Source organism: Pinus tabuliformis, chromosome 3_2 (assembly GCF_031772625.1).
Source record: "Pinus tabuliformis cultivar Carrire ecotype Pingquan chromosome 3_2, CPIR1, whole genome shotgun sequence".
Taxonomy (NCBI): Eukaryota; Viridiplantae; Streptophyta; class Pinopsida; order Pinales; family Pinaceae; genus Pinus; species Pinus tabuliformis.
This window is the reverse complement of record NC_142302.1, coordinates 642,091,261-642,105,563: the sequence shown is the minus strand read 5'-3', so window position 1 is coordinate 642,105,563 and position 14,303 is coordinate 642,091,261.

Sequence of the window (14,303 nt, the reverse complement as noted above, 5' to 3'; positions counted from 1 at the left end):
ATTGCTAGGTTTGGTGTCCCACAAGCGATAATCATTGACCATGGGCGCCATTTTCGAAACATTATGATGACAGAGCTTACAGGCCAGCTTGGTTTGCACCATGATAGCTCAACACGTTATTATCCACAAGCCAACGGTCTGGTTGAGTCCATCAACAAAGTTTTGGTCATCATGATCCGACGAATCATTGGCATTCATCGGTCGAATTGGCACAACATGTTATTTTCCGCGCTTTGGGCATATCGAATTTCAGTGAAAACATCAACAGGGTTCACTCCTTTCCAACTAGTTTATGGTTTGGAAGCCGTGCTACCCATTGAATGCGAAATCCCATCACTTCAAATGGTTGTCGAATTACTCCCAGCTACTTCTGAAGAGGAGAAGTGTTTATTGTATTTAGCTCAATTAGATGAGACTCGACGTGATGCTGCACTGGCAATCGAGACTCATGCAAAACGAATGAAATCTCAGCACGATCGAAATGTGACCCCTCGAAATTTTTCGGAAGGAGACCTAGTGCTATTATATGATCAAGCTAACGATAAATTAGGTGCTGGAAAGTTCGTTCCTATGTGGCATGGACCCTACATTGTTAAGCGAAAGCTAGCAAAAGGGGCCTATGAGCTGGTTGATTTTGATGGGGACTCTTTGGGTAAACCCAGAAATGGACTTTACCTAAAGAGGTACCATGCTTAAATGGTGGGTGCGAAGATGTTTGTTAGGGTAGTTAGGTTAATTTTCTATTTCTAGCTGGTACGCTTGCTTAGTCTAGTCAAGTGTGCTTAGTTTAGAGAGTGTGGTTTTTCGTCTTTATTCTGGCTTATCTTGGTTTTACTCTTGATATTGCAGATGTCAACGCCTCTCCAAACGTACATTGGATTTGCTGATGGTGCTTGTCGTAGTACACGGAATATCTCTTCCGCAGCCTGGGTTATCTATTCACCCTCTGACGAGTTAGTTTCTATGCATGGGGTGAGCCTCGGTCAAACAACAAACAACATTGCAGAATAAAGTGCAGTGATTGAATTATTATCTGAATCCATTACCTTTGGGATTCGGAGTTTGGTAGTGAGGTTAGATTTTGAACTCGTTGTATTACAGCTTAATAGAGTTTATGCCATTAGAAATCCAGTGTTATTAAGGTTATTTTTGAGAGTGCGTCTTTTGGAACGTGAATTTGATTACATTGAATATCAACATATTCCAAGGTCTTTTAATACATTAGCAGATGCAATTGCTTCTCGAGTGTTAGACAGACATTTGCGATAATCATGCATGTAAATTTAAAACACATTAACATTTAATCACACATGTTCAACAAGATAAGCCGGTAATAATGATATATATATATAGATAGGAGTGTGTCAAAAAATATACACCGTCTTCGATCATAGGTTGAAAAACACCTTATGATCGACAAAAATGATAAGTACAAAAAACCAAAAATGTCATGTGTGTCTACAAAAAGTGACTAGCCAATCACTGGTGGTGCTCTCTATACGAGACCACTGCCCGCGCTACCCTACACAGGAACCTCCTCATAGGTCCTGGGACTGCAACCACATAGCGCTGAAGTCGAATGGGAATCTCATCTATGGTCGTCTCTAGTATGTCCGCCGTGAGACGCTCAAGGTCCTGTTCCAGCTCGGCTAAGGCCTCTGCGGCCGCATCCTGTGGGGCCGGTGCTGGTGCAACTGGTACTCTCCTCTCGAATGGCTGGAGATTGGCCGGACGCTGTGGGCCTACATCTGCATTTTGAAAATTGTCACTGTCAGTTTTGAGACGATATAAAAACAAATAAAAAGTAAATAATTTAAAAATTTGTGAAAAATGAAATACCTCTGTCGTCCCATTGTTCTCCCTGTGGAAGAACCATGTCCGGATCACCGCGAAAATCTACTCCGGCATAAGGAAAGTCCTGAATCGCGAAGACCTGGGTCTCCAACCAGTGAAAGTAACCAGCAGGAAATCGAACAACTCCCGCTCTCTCATCAGGGTGTCGGGCCATCACCGTAACCCATCGTACCAACCGTGGCTCCCGAGGTGGCCCAACCGGAACAGTGAGATGCTGAGGGATAAGCATCGGAACTCTCTCTAGGGCAAAGCTCACAACTAAAGGCCCATACCCAAAGGTCTTTAGTTGCCCATTCTTTACCCTAGTCAGTTGGCCCTCTATGTTGGCCAACACAGCATCACACCAGTTGAAAATGGTGCCTCGGTAGCAATCTATCGCCATCCGCATTTGGGACCCGGTGGCAATATGCAAGGCGGCTGCACCGCAGAGTCTGGTAATTGTAAAGGCAATTACCATAAGTTCAGGCAGGGATATATATTTGATTTCTATCCCTCTCTCCTGGTTCTGATTGTTGCACCACTCTAGCCGGAGGCTAGCAAGGGATTGGCCACCCGGCCTAGTCCCGGAGAGAGTCAGTTGCTCGCCCCTATTAGGCAAACCAGTGAGAAAATATATGTCAGAGGGCTCTATCTTGAGCTGGTGCCCTCTGATGTAGAAGCATTGTTCCTGAATGTTCCACCTTTCAACCAACCACTCTAGGAATGACACTTGGGCCCTCATGCCAGCTATGGCCTAGTACTTGTAGAGACCGCATGCCTTCAAAGCATCAATGGAGGGTTGATGATTTATTGCGGCCAAATCAACGTCCTCGTGTTCTATTTCACGCCAATCAAGCATGGTGTGCACCCTGCACATCATAAAACATCTGTTAGAGTCCATAAATTTTTAAAATTTTGGTTCATTTTGGAGATATAAGGGTTTCAAAATGCGTTTTGCGCGGTACGCACCTTGGCTGTTAGGGACAGAGCGTATGTACGCAGCTTCCCTTAAGGCCGGGTGCATACGCCTGGTATTTTCCCCATTGAGAAAATATCAGGGTATGCAGGTCAGCAGTGCAGGACCTGCGTACCCCAAAGGGCGCATCTTGAAACCCCAAGACCTCCAAAAAATCAAATAAAAGCCTAAAAATGAATTCTAAACGGATGGAAATTAAGAGAAGGATGTTGTAGAATACCTGGTGAAACGGCGTTCGATTCTGACGGTCGGATTCTCCGCAAAGTCCACGGGAAGTTTCTTGCCAAAAGCCCTTTTCTCTCCCTCAACAGTAAAATGGTAAAAATGACATAGTAAATGGTCTTTTTATAGGCTTTTTGGATGAATGAATGCTAGGTTTGTTTATTTTTCACCATAAAGAGATATTTTTCAATGTATTTTTGCCTATCTTAAACAGGTATGAGTAATGTGTTGTTTTTGTGCAGGACAAAGGGACTTTAGGGTAAACTATCATTTTTCACGAACCAAAATCAGAGTCATCTTTTAAGCCCTTTTCTGACTCCTAAAAAATGAAAAGATTGCCGAGTGTTTCTTTTACACTCATTAAAACGGAATTAAAAGACGGTCCTCTTATAGCCCTTTTCTGACTGTAAAAACACGAAAAGATTGTCGGGTTTTTGTCGTTTCAAACTCGATATTGGAAATAAAACGACGTGTCCTTGATCGCGTTTTACTTTTCAGGTCAACGGCACTAAACATGAAAGTAATCCTTGGTCGCAAGATCAAACGGTTCTCTCAAGTATTATTTTATACTTTTTCGGGCTTGGGAGACACAAATTTACGAAAAAGTTCACTATGGAGTCTTCTTTAGTTTTTTCAGACTCTCTAAAATTGAAAAACGCCGAGTTTCTCCTATGCTCGACTCGTTAAAATTTCATAGTAAAGGACGTGTTCGATTACAAACATGAACGGACCACTCCTTCTTAGGGTCCGAATCTAAACTAAGTTGGACTCATCTGAAGGATGAGCTTATAATCAAGCATATTTTATCCTCCTCAAGCTTGTAAAAAATAAAGAGGTACTTGCCAGAAATGGTGGGGGAAAAGAGAGAAGAATGAACCTATTTGTTATCCTTTGTTACAGAAGAACCTTATCACCGCTCTTGAACACGACACTTTTTATTCACCTGGGTTGGGAAACCCTTTGCCTTAAAGTTGGTCAAACTACTTTGAAAGTCTTCAATCGTTTCCAGGTATTAACTTTGGGTCAATCGTCACCAAGCCATCTGTCGTGTCGTTATAGGTCTCTGCAAATAAACCATTCATATGCAAAATACTTGTCATCCATTTTGACCATCCCTGAGTCAGTCCTTACAGAAACATTTCTTCGACTTGAACAAAGATTTCGTGTTGTGGGCTTGCCTGCAACGGGTCGCTTTCTATCGACATCAGCACATTATCTAGAAATATGACTTAGAGATCGTCAGTACCTTGAGGTCTGCATGCATCAATGGCAGGTTTCTCGCCTTTGATGACAGTTTACATCATTGACTTTCGACCAAAGGACTCCGTGACGTGTTGGACAACAACCCATTCATTCACATTTCATGGATTGTGCTGGGTACTTTGAGAACCATTGACATCACCGATGGTCTCTCTCACACTCGTTAATAGTTTACATCATTGACTGGTAATCAAGTGGTTTCTACCATGTTCGACATCGACTCATTTATTCGCATGGATAGAATCGTACCAAATCGGGAAGTAGAAATGAAGACCCTGGATCTAGTTTCCACCATCCAGGCTGCGAGGAGTTTTGTATTCGTTATATAATAGACTAATCATAAACAGATGGCTGCGTCCATACTGTGTCTACAAAAGTCTATAATTGTGATGTACTAAAAAATCATTCCTGTATCAGAGCAGTAGTTAGATTGTTAGTTAAAGTTTTCAATCTGAGTATGGGAATGCCTACCTCAGTGATGATATCATCCTATATATGTATTTTGTGTTGAATATTTGCAGGTTCTGACCGGGTCCTCTGCAAGATACTCCTTGAAATGATAAAGTACTTCACCCTTCCTAGATGTTTTGAAACCATAATCTACTTCAGGCTTCGCACTTTATGGGGCAATCTGTTACACTAAAAAATGTCACCATGACTATTTGCAGTTTGTATGGCTCCATCACCTGTCATACTATCCTCCTTGGCAAGTCTCATGCCTCTGTTGTCCATGTCAAACTCAAAGAAAGAGAGAAAATTCATTTAAAGTCAAGTTATCTCTGGTACGCAGTTTCTCTCAGCCTTACCTGCGTGTACGCAATCCAAGTTCACAATACCTGCGTACTTGTACGCTCTGTCTGTAAAGCACTGGGTGCGTACTCCTGTAAAGGTCAATCAGCGCAAGTTTCACTCCAAAAAAGTTACTTGTGGTCATTTCTAGAGCATTCTAGAAGCTTGTTTGACGTGTATGGAGCGCCTCCAGATGGTTCATGTATCCCTATAGAAGAGGAACTTATCCCATCAAGAGGGGAGCTAACCCACCCAAAAGAGGGGCTTATCCCATTGATGGTGGACCTGATTAACTTCCTCTACAGCACTATAAATACATGCATTGGACCAGAGGGAGGGGAGGCTGAAAGCTGAACATTCCTAAGGGTAGATGCTGCTGGAATTAGGACTTCCTTGTAGAAGCTTGTGAGGAGAGATTACCATCTTTACTTGTTTCCATTGGGAGGTGGGTGAGCTGATCAGAGTAAGGGAGAAATCTTGTGGACCCTGGGAGGAGCTTGCACAACACCAAGGCTCAGGTTGTAATGGTTCCTTTTGTTACCTTTTAATACAAATTAGTCCATTCTTCTCAACAATTTGTTATTTATGAGTTGTTTCATATACTCCTTGGTCTATATGTTAAATATGTTTTATTTTATGTGATATTCAGGTGCTATTTAATCGTTTGATTGTTAGTGAATGCAGGTTTCGAAGGGAAGGAGGAGCTCATCCGGATCAACGAAGCTGGACTACTACAACAGCGTTGGATTACAGGTAGGATCTAAACACTTGATTTCTCATATTGTAAAAGCATATTTAGGGAAGGATGTTGGCGCAAACTCGAAGGAGGAGGCAATTTGATGATAGCTTCTACCTTCGAGGGATCGACGCGGATACCGGCTTTTGAAATGACAAATCCTAGCAATCGTCCCACTTCTATGCAGAAGACACATTTGTGTGGGTTCAACCGAATTCGATAATGCCGACACCTAATAAAAATAGCTCGTAAGTGGATAAGGTGATCAGCTCGATGTAAAGAATGAGCAGGCAAATCATCGAGGTACGGCTGCACAATGTGCTTGATGTCGTGAAACGCATAAGACATTGCCCGTTGGAAAGTGGCTCTGGCATTCTTAAGTCCAAAAGGTAATTTGCAATAAGAAAATGTCCCCCAAGGACAAATGAAAGCCGTTTTTAGTTGATCGGCAGGTAGAATATTGAATTGGTTGTAACCGGAAAAACCGTCCATAAAGGAAAATATTTCACTGCCGGCACAATCATCAATTATTTTATCGATATAGAGTGTGGGATAGTTGTCTTTTGGACAAGCACGATTAATATCCCTATAGTCAATACAGATTCTTATTGTTCCCTGTTTCTTGTTAACCGGAACAATATTCGATACCCAATCCCTTAATGGGATTGGATAAATGAAACCTGCTTTCAACAGCTTCTCAACTTCTGCTTTAATTGCAGCCGCTTTCCTAGGGTGTATCTGACGCAGACGTTGCCGAATGGGTTTAGCGTCCGGATAGGTCTTGATTTCATGAACAACAATAGAGGGCTCAATTCCTGGCATTTCCTCATAGGACCAGGCAAACACGTCGCAGAATTCTTGAAATAGGGCCTTGTATGTTTGAATTTCGTCATTTGTACACGAGGCACCTATATGAATGTTGTCAATAATTCCAGTTTTGACTGAAATGTCAATGGCAATAGTTTGGGAAATGTTTCCCAAATTCAACTCTGAATCAGGATGTTTCGTGGGATTCTGAGCGTCCTTAACATATTCAGCCGTAAAAATTGATGAAAAATCATTTTCAAAGCCATCTCCCTTAGGTAAAAACGAAGACCTATGATGGAGATCTTCCCATGGTAGATCATCTACACTTAGGATTTCGCGAAGTTGCTCGTTATATGACACAACTTCGGGAAACGCTATCCGTTCTGAGGTTGATGTGAAAAGTGATTCCTCACGGACCACATTCATTTGGTCGATTTGGGTTGAACACGGGTCGGTAAAAGACTGCACGGCTTCATAAGCAATTTCATATGGACTCAAAGGCATACCATCACCGAATGAGTCTATCTCAGATTCAGATGGGACAATCCAAGGATCATCATAAATAATAGTGTCTGAAGTAATCATATGAATGGAAGCGAATGAAGGGTCTGCGTTGATTGGAGGAAAATGAAAAGTTCCCAGTAAACCGGAATCTTTAACTAATCCTACGCCAACATCCCTATAAGGGATAGTCGTTTTACCGACATGCTGGATAGTCTCTGAAGAGGCTGGGTTGGATGAAAAATAAGCCAGCTGGTCTATCGTTATGATCTTACCATTGTGTGGAAACTTTATAACTCTGAAGACCAACGAGACGACCGCTGTCATAGCGTAAGACCAACTTCGACCCAAGAGAAGGTTATAGTCTAGAGGGGCATCAACCACCTCCACATCCAGACTAACGGTTTTTCCTTCAACCCCTATAGGTAAATCCTGTAGAATGCCAAACGGATGGAACCCACGGCCATCAAAGGCCTTAAGAATCGTCGGGGATTGGTTCAATGAAGGAGAACCAAGCGATCTCCAGTATTGAATCGACATAATACACGTAGAAGCTCCTTCATCAATTACAGTCCGATGAATAGGCCTGTTTTTTACTATCACTGGGATCTGGAAAGCCATCTGATGAGGGAGATGCGGTGTACTATTTTCTAGATCAAAGATTATTAGGTTCGGGTCCTGAATGTCAACAGCTCCTATAGCCGACAAAAGTAATTTTCGTTGTGCTGGGCATGATTGCAGCACTTCTAAAGCCAACATTGATGAGGGTGAAACAGCTAAGTCCTCAACAATGTTATAATTCTGAGCTGCTCTCGTATGTGGATTGAAAGCATATTTTTGAAGTATACTCTTGGCGGGCGGTTTGATTACTAAGTCTGGGTTAGGTTTCTCGATCTGTAGTGGATCGGAACCGGGAGCTGAGGTTGATGGATTAGAATGAGAAGATTCTGCTTCTTTGCCATCAACATGACTCTTACTACCATAATCATGTGATCGAGTCGCAATCTGTACATGAGACATCATCAATATGGGTTCTTCACTGGCACTCGAGGAAGAACCTATCATCTTACTCTCCTGCTTTGGAAATGGATCTTTCAAAACAGCAGGAGTTGGGGAACCTTTAACGATTTTCACAACCTTTGCCTGATGAGGGTAATCTCTTGTGAAATGATCTTCTTCACAAATTAAACAAGGATAGCGAGGTTTGCGTTTCTCGTCGTTAGATTCTGACTTCTCTTTTTTCTCCTTTGGAGCCTTGTCTGCTTTATCCTTCTTTTTGCCTTTCTTTTTACCACCGTTTTTTGATTTAGCCGTAGATGACTCTACAGCGTGAACGTCGGCGGTAATCTCAGGAGAAGATTCTCCTGTCGGGGAGTCTGGTAAGGTTATAATTGCAGAAGAATTCTTTGAGGATTTCTTCTTACTTTTAGTGTTCACCGTACCAATCATGCCATCAGCAGCATGAGACCCCGAAGGAGCAGCAGCGATTTGATTCGACTTAGGAAGATCTGGGATCTTCTCGTGCAACGTACCCGATTGAGTGTAAACTAAGTCAAGGTACTGGGCTTGAGCAATGACTTGCTCCTCAGTAACTACTCCAGCCTTAGCTACATCTTCAGTAATCTTCGGTAATAATGATTTGACAAACCATTCAGCTAAGATTTGGTCCGGGATAAAAAATTTCACTAAACGTCTTCGACGTCTCCATTCATGGATATGATCAGAAATATAAGTAGACGTCGATTGTTTTAATGAAGTTAATAACTCAGTACCATTATCGTATCTGACCGACAACTGAAAATGAGTTAGGAACGAGGTAGTAACTGGCTAAAGTTATAAAAACAGGCCCGTGTTAACTCAATGTACCACTTGGCCGCGAGACCAATGAGCGTACGCTGAAAAAGACGTAAACGGATCGAATCATCCGAGATAGAATTCGAAGCACACCAGAGGTGGTAAGTCATCACGTGATTTGATGGATCCTCTCCAGGTTTACCTTCGAACTTGGGTATATCACTGGGAAACTTATTTCGCATTGGCGGCCAGAACGAAAGATAATTTATTGGATCGTTCATTAGGCGCGTCAAGTCGGGTAAATCCAAAGTTGCGATAAACGGCAATTGCCGGTTAGGATCTCTAAAACTCTGGGTCACAAGACCAGTCCCAGGAGGAGGATATCCAGGATAACTTGGAACAGGAATCGCGTTCAGGATATTATATCCTCCTGGAAAACCAGGATTAACCGGACCGTACTGGGGTTGTTGAGGTTGTTGATAAGTATACCCAGGATACGGTTGATACTGGTAAACCGGTTGTTGGACAGCAGGCCCGTATTGGTACTGTCCCTGGTGCTGTTGATAAGTAAATTGTGGTTGACTTGTTACAACAGTACTTAAACCAGTTTGCCCTACAAGCATCTGGACCGTGGTTTGAATCGTAGATCCGGACAACGGTAAAGATGTCTGAGGGGTGGTTGTAGAGACAGTAGAAACCAGAGCTGTCGATACTCCAGAAGTAAGCGTGGTAGATGTTGCGGTAGTTGTAGCAGCTGTTTGAGATGGAGTACTAGGTGCGATTGGCGGCTGAGTAACTACCGAAGTTACAGAAGTTTGAACAGTTGACTGGACAGGATGTGGTTGCTGGGGTGGACCAGAAACTACAGGTTGTCCAGTTTGAGGTAACAACTGTATACTTGGCTGCAACACCTGTTGACCTTGTGATGGATCCCACACTATCATTCCGGGGTATTGACCCGTAACAGGTTGAGGATACTGAGATCCGTAACCAGGTTGAGGGTAGGATTGATAATTGAAAGGTACATTTCCCGTACTTTGAACGTAAGATTGACCTTGAGGTGGTTGATAACCTTGACTCGAGTACTGACCTTGGGGTAGATACCCTTGAGGTAAGTACTGATACTGGGGTTGACCTTGATGCATAAATTGATACTGAGGTTGACCTTGAGGTACATATTGAGGTTGGGGTTGACCTTGAGGAATGTATTGCACCATAGGTACATACTGTCCTTGAGTTTTCCCCCCAGCCACAACTTGAGTACTTTGAGGTTGCCCCCCAGGTGTTAATTGAGGCTGCCCCCCAGGCGGTAATTGACCACCTTGAGGTTGAGAACCAGGAATTGAACCTGACATCATATAAACGTCTCCTACACCCAACGGTCTATTACCATTGCTTCCAGCTAATGACCCATGTCCAATGGGTTGAGGAGATGCTCCTGAAAAGGTACCAAAAAGTGATTGATACCTAGTAGGAACAGAAGGACCACCATACAAGAAAGATTCAGGGGGTTGAGTAGACACGGATGACTGACTAGACATAGTTACAGGAGTATAAATACCTCCGGGTGGATAAGGAGTACGAGGTGGAGAAAAACCTATCCCTGAGTTGTCTAAATAATTACTTAACGAAAGGTACCAATTAGTACTTCTAGGTGGACTGTAAAAGATAGATTCACGCTCTCTTAGGTCAAGAGTGGGTTGATTTTCAAGAACAGGGCCTACTTCTTCCTCTGGAGTAAGTTCTTCAATAGCTAACAAACCAACAGGAAGATTCTCGATTATGACTCTTTCAATCCTAGGTGAATCAGGAACACTAGAAGTTGGAGTAACAGGTTCAGATATTTCAGGTTCGTCGCCTATATCACTAGTAGATGAAAAACTACCAGCAAGCTCAGAAACTGCAACGGCTTCAGGATTGTAACCTGTTTCTAGACTTTGGTAATCTGGATGGACTACCAATGAAGACTCTCCTTCTTCAGGTGAACCTACTCTACTGCCACTAGGAGGAGTTACGAGGACTTTCAAACCTTCTAGATTACTCGGGTCGTCTCGAGGAGGATCACCCCGAAGTCTACGGGATCTCCTCAACAATTCGGCCACGAAAACAATCTCAGGGGATTGGCCCCGAAGTCTACGGGACTGTCTCGGTAATTCCGCCACAGTTAAAAACTTTTAACTACTGCACATGCAAACAAAGTAAAATCTCAAAACAAACCACCTAAAGTCTCTAAAGAACCAAACAAATTTGAATCACACGCCTAAAGAATCTAGGGCGTCAAACCATGCACAAACAGTAGCCTTCCGGACCAAAAACACTAGCTGGTGATGAAGCCCAACATCGCCGAATTCAGTACAGAAGTGGTGGGTGGAACAGTTACCTCGGCAACATGCTTAATGAATAGACCGGCACAAGTTCCTCCACTTTAATCGTCTCGAGTGAAGTGAACCCCCCGGAAAATCCAAGTGATTCTAGCCGACGTCTGCTCCAGGTACAGTGGGATCTTCCCTCCACCGTCACCTCGGGTAGAATCCTAAAGATAATGGTCACTAAGGTTACCAACAACAACAAATACACCTGGGGGAACAGTCTACACTCCGACAGCACGCAAGGGCAGAGTATCAAGCTCAATCCCCTTTCCGGCTCCTTGACAATAGTCCAAGGTTTACCGACAAGTGACCCCTGGCTCCTCGACAATGGTTAATCCGAGGTTTACCGTTTGTATTACGTGCATGTCTGGCGTCGTTCCCAACGAGGGAGGATTGATCCCCTCACTGGTTCGGACACGAGCTCGTGCTTCTCCTTTAAGAGGAGCTTTCCCAGAGTATAAATGAAACAGTTGGATTTACCTACCACAAGATCAGCTACTTATTTGGTTTTGCTGTCTTGGAGAGTTAATTACTCACCTACTCCAAGACACTAGCCTGATCTATATTGGTGTTTCAGAGCCCTAGTAAATAAAAGTTACTAAGTTGATTTTACTTTAAGCATTAATTTTATGGTTTTTCTTTAAGACAAAAGGTAGTGGAGATGAAACTAGTGGTGTGTAGACTCGACTCTCAACCACTACAAAGATGCACCTAAGATGATTTACACTACTTTCCTTTTTCAATGAATCTCCTAGCTAAGAGAGTTGAGAGAATGCAAATTTTATAGAAAACAACTTTCTTAACAAAGACAATCAAAGAAACAATTCTCTTTATCTTTTCAAAACATGCAACTCATGACCACTAATTATTCACGAAAATCCCTTTTCTTCAAAAGACTACAAATGCTACCAAAGCAAACTTGTTTTCAAAGAATCTTTTATATTTTTCCTATATTAATCAAGCATGTAAAACTATTTATCGAAAATCAAATTTAACAAATCTAAGGCAATCAAACCAAAATCACTCAAAAGTAAATTAAAGGGAAATTTACCTAAAAGTAAAACTAATGAGGACAAAAGCCTACAAGGATGATTCCCGGATGTTTTACTCAGTCAAAATGTAACTAAGGATCAGTCCATGCAGAATCATAAACTGATCAAAAAACAAAATCGAAATCTTTTTGTTCTTTTTCTCAAGAATGGAATTCAAGGCTTTAACAAACAAACTTTTCGAGTTTTGCAAAGAGGAGACACAAAGGTAGGTCTCTCACAAGGGTGACTTCTATGACAGGCCCGACTCCTAAGAGGACTGACCAAAACCAAGGAGATCCAAAGTTTGACAACCTCTAACGTCAAAGTCACTACAGGACCAGTTAAGAAGCAAACCCTAAGGCAAACTCCCTATGAATTCCACCAAAACCCTCGATACTAACGGGACAAGTTTAGGTGAAGATCTCTGACAGTAAACTAATGGATCTGGGCAGTAAAAACAAAGTGAAAACAAAATCTAAAGAGAAAAAAGATAAAAAATGAAATTTTCTCAAATTTGACAGGGGTACGCAGGTGATCTGTTGACACAGGCGCGGGTATGCTCTGTGCACAAAGACGCAGTGCGTACAAGTACGCACTGTGTCTAACTCAGAGACTGCGTACTGCTGGCAAAACTAAGAAAACTAAAAATCTAAAATGACTCTAAGCTAACCCACCCAAATACACAGCTAGACAGCCAAAAATCAGAAAACAAGCTATTTTTCTCAGACCAAAATACCAAATCAAAAAGAACTCAAGTACATTCATGGAGTCCCCAGCGGAGTCGCCATTTTGTCACGTGGAAAGAGTCGTTAGTGCGGACACAACCGACCTTCCTAGAAGCCTAAGACTTTCTAGTGACAAACAAGACAAATAAGAGCAATCCTTCCCTAAATATGCTTTTACAATATGAGAAATCAAGTGTTTAGATCCTACCTGTAATCCAACGCTGTTGTAGTAGTCCAGCTTCGTTGATCCGGATGAGCTCCTCCTTCCCTTCGAAACCTGTATTCACTAACAATCAAACGATTAAATAGCACCTGAATATCACATAAAATAAAACATATTTAACATATAGACCAAGGAGTATATGAAACAACTCATAAATAACAAATTGTTGAGAAGAATGGACTAATTTGTATTAAAAGGTAACAAAAGGAACCATTACAACCTGAGCCTTGGTGTTGTATAAGCTCCTCCCAGGGTCCACAAGAGTTCTCCTTTACTCTGATCAGCTCACCCACCTCCCAATGGAAACAAGTAAAGATGGTAATCTCTCCTCACAAGCTTCTACAAGGAAGTCCTAATTCCAGCAGCATCTACCCTTAGGAATGTTCAGCTTTCAGCCTCTCCTCCCTCTGGTCCAATGCATGTATTTATAGTGTTGTAGAGGAAGTTAATCAGGTCCACCATCAATGGGATAAGCCCCTCCTTTGGGTGGGTTAGCTCCCCTCTTGATGGGATAAGTTCCTCTTCTATAGGGATACATGAACCATCTGGAGGCGCTCCATACACGTCAAAAAAGCTTCTAGAATGCTCTAGAAATGACCATAAGTAACTTTTTTGGAGTGAAACTTGCGCTCATTGACCTTTACAGGAGTACGCACCCAGTGCTTTACAAACAGAGCGTACAAGTACGCAGGTATTGTGAACTTGGATTGCGTACACGCAGGTAAGGCTGGGAGAAACTGCGTACCAGAGATAACTTGACTTTAAATGACTTTTCTCTCTTTCTTTGAGTTTGACATGGACAACAAAGGCATGAGACTTGCCAAGGAGGATAGTATGACAGGTGATGGAGCCATACAAACTGCAAATAGTCATGGTGACATTTTTTAGTGTAACACCTAGTGATCCAGAATGGATTGTGGTAAGGCCTAGTTTCTATTGATTAGGCTAAGGTGGTTTAGCCACGGGATTCCCTGGTTGGTTCCTTTGGTTTGAGTCCCACATTCATGCTTTGAATATGGTAGAAGGGTGAATGGATG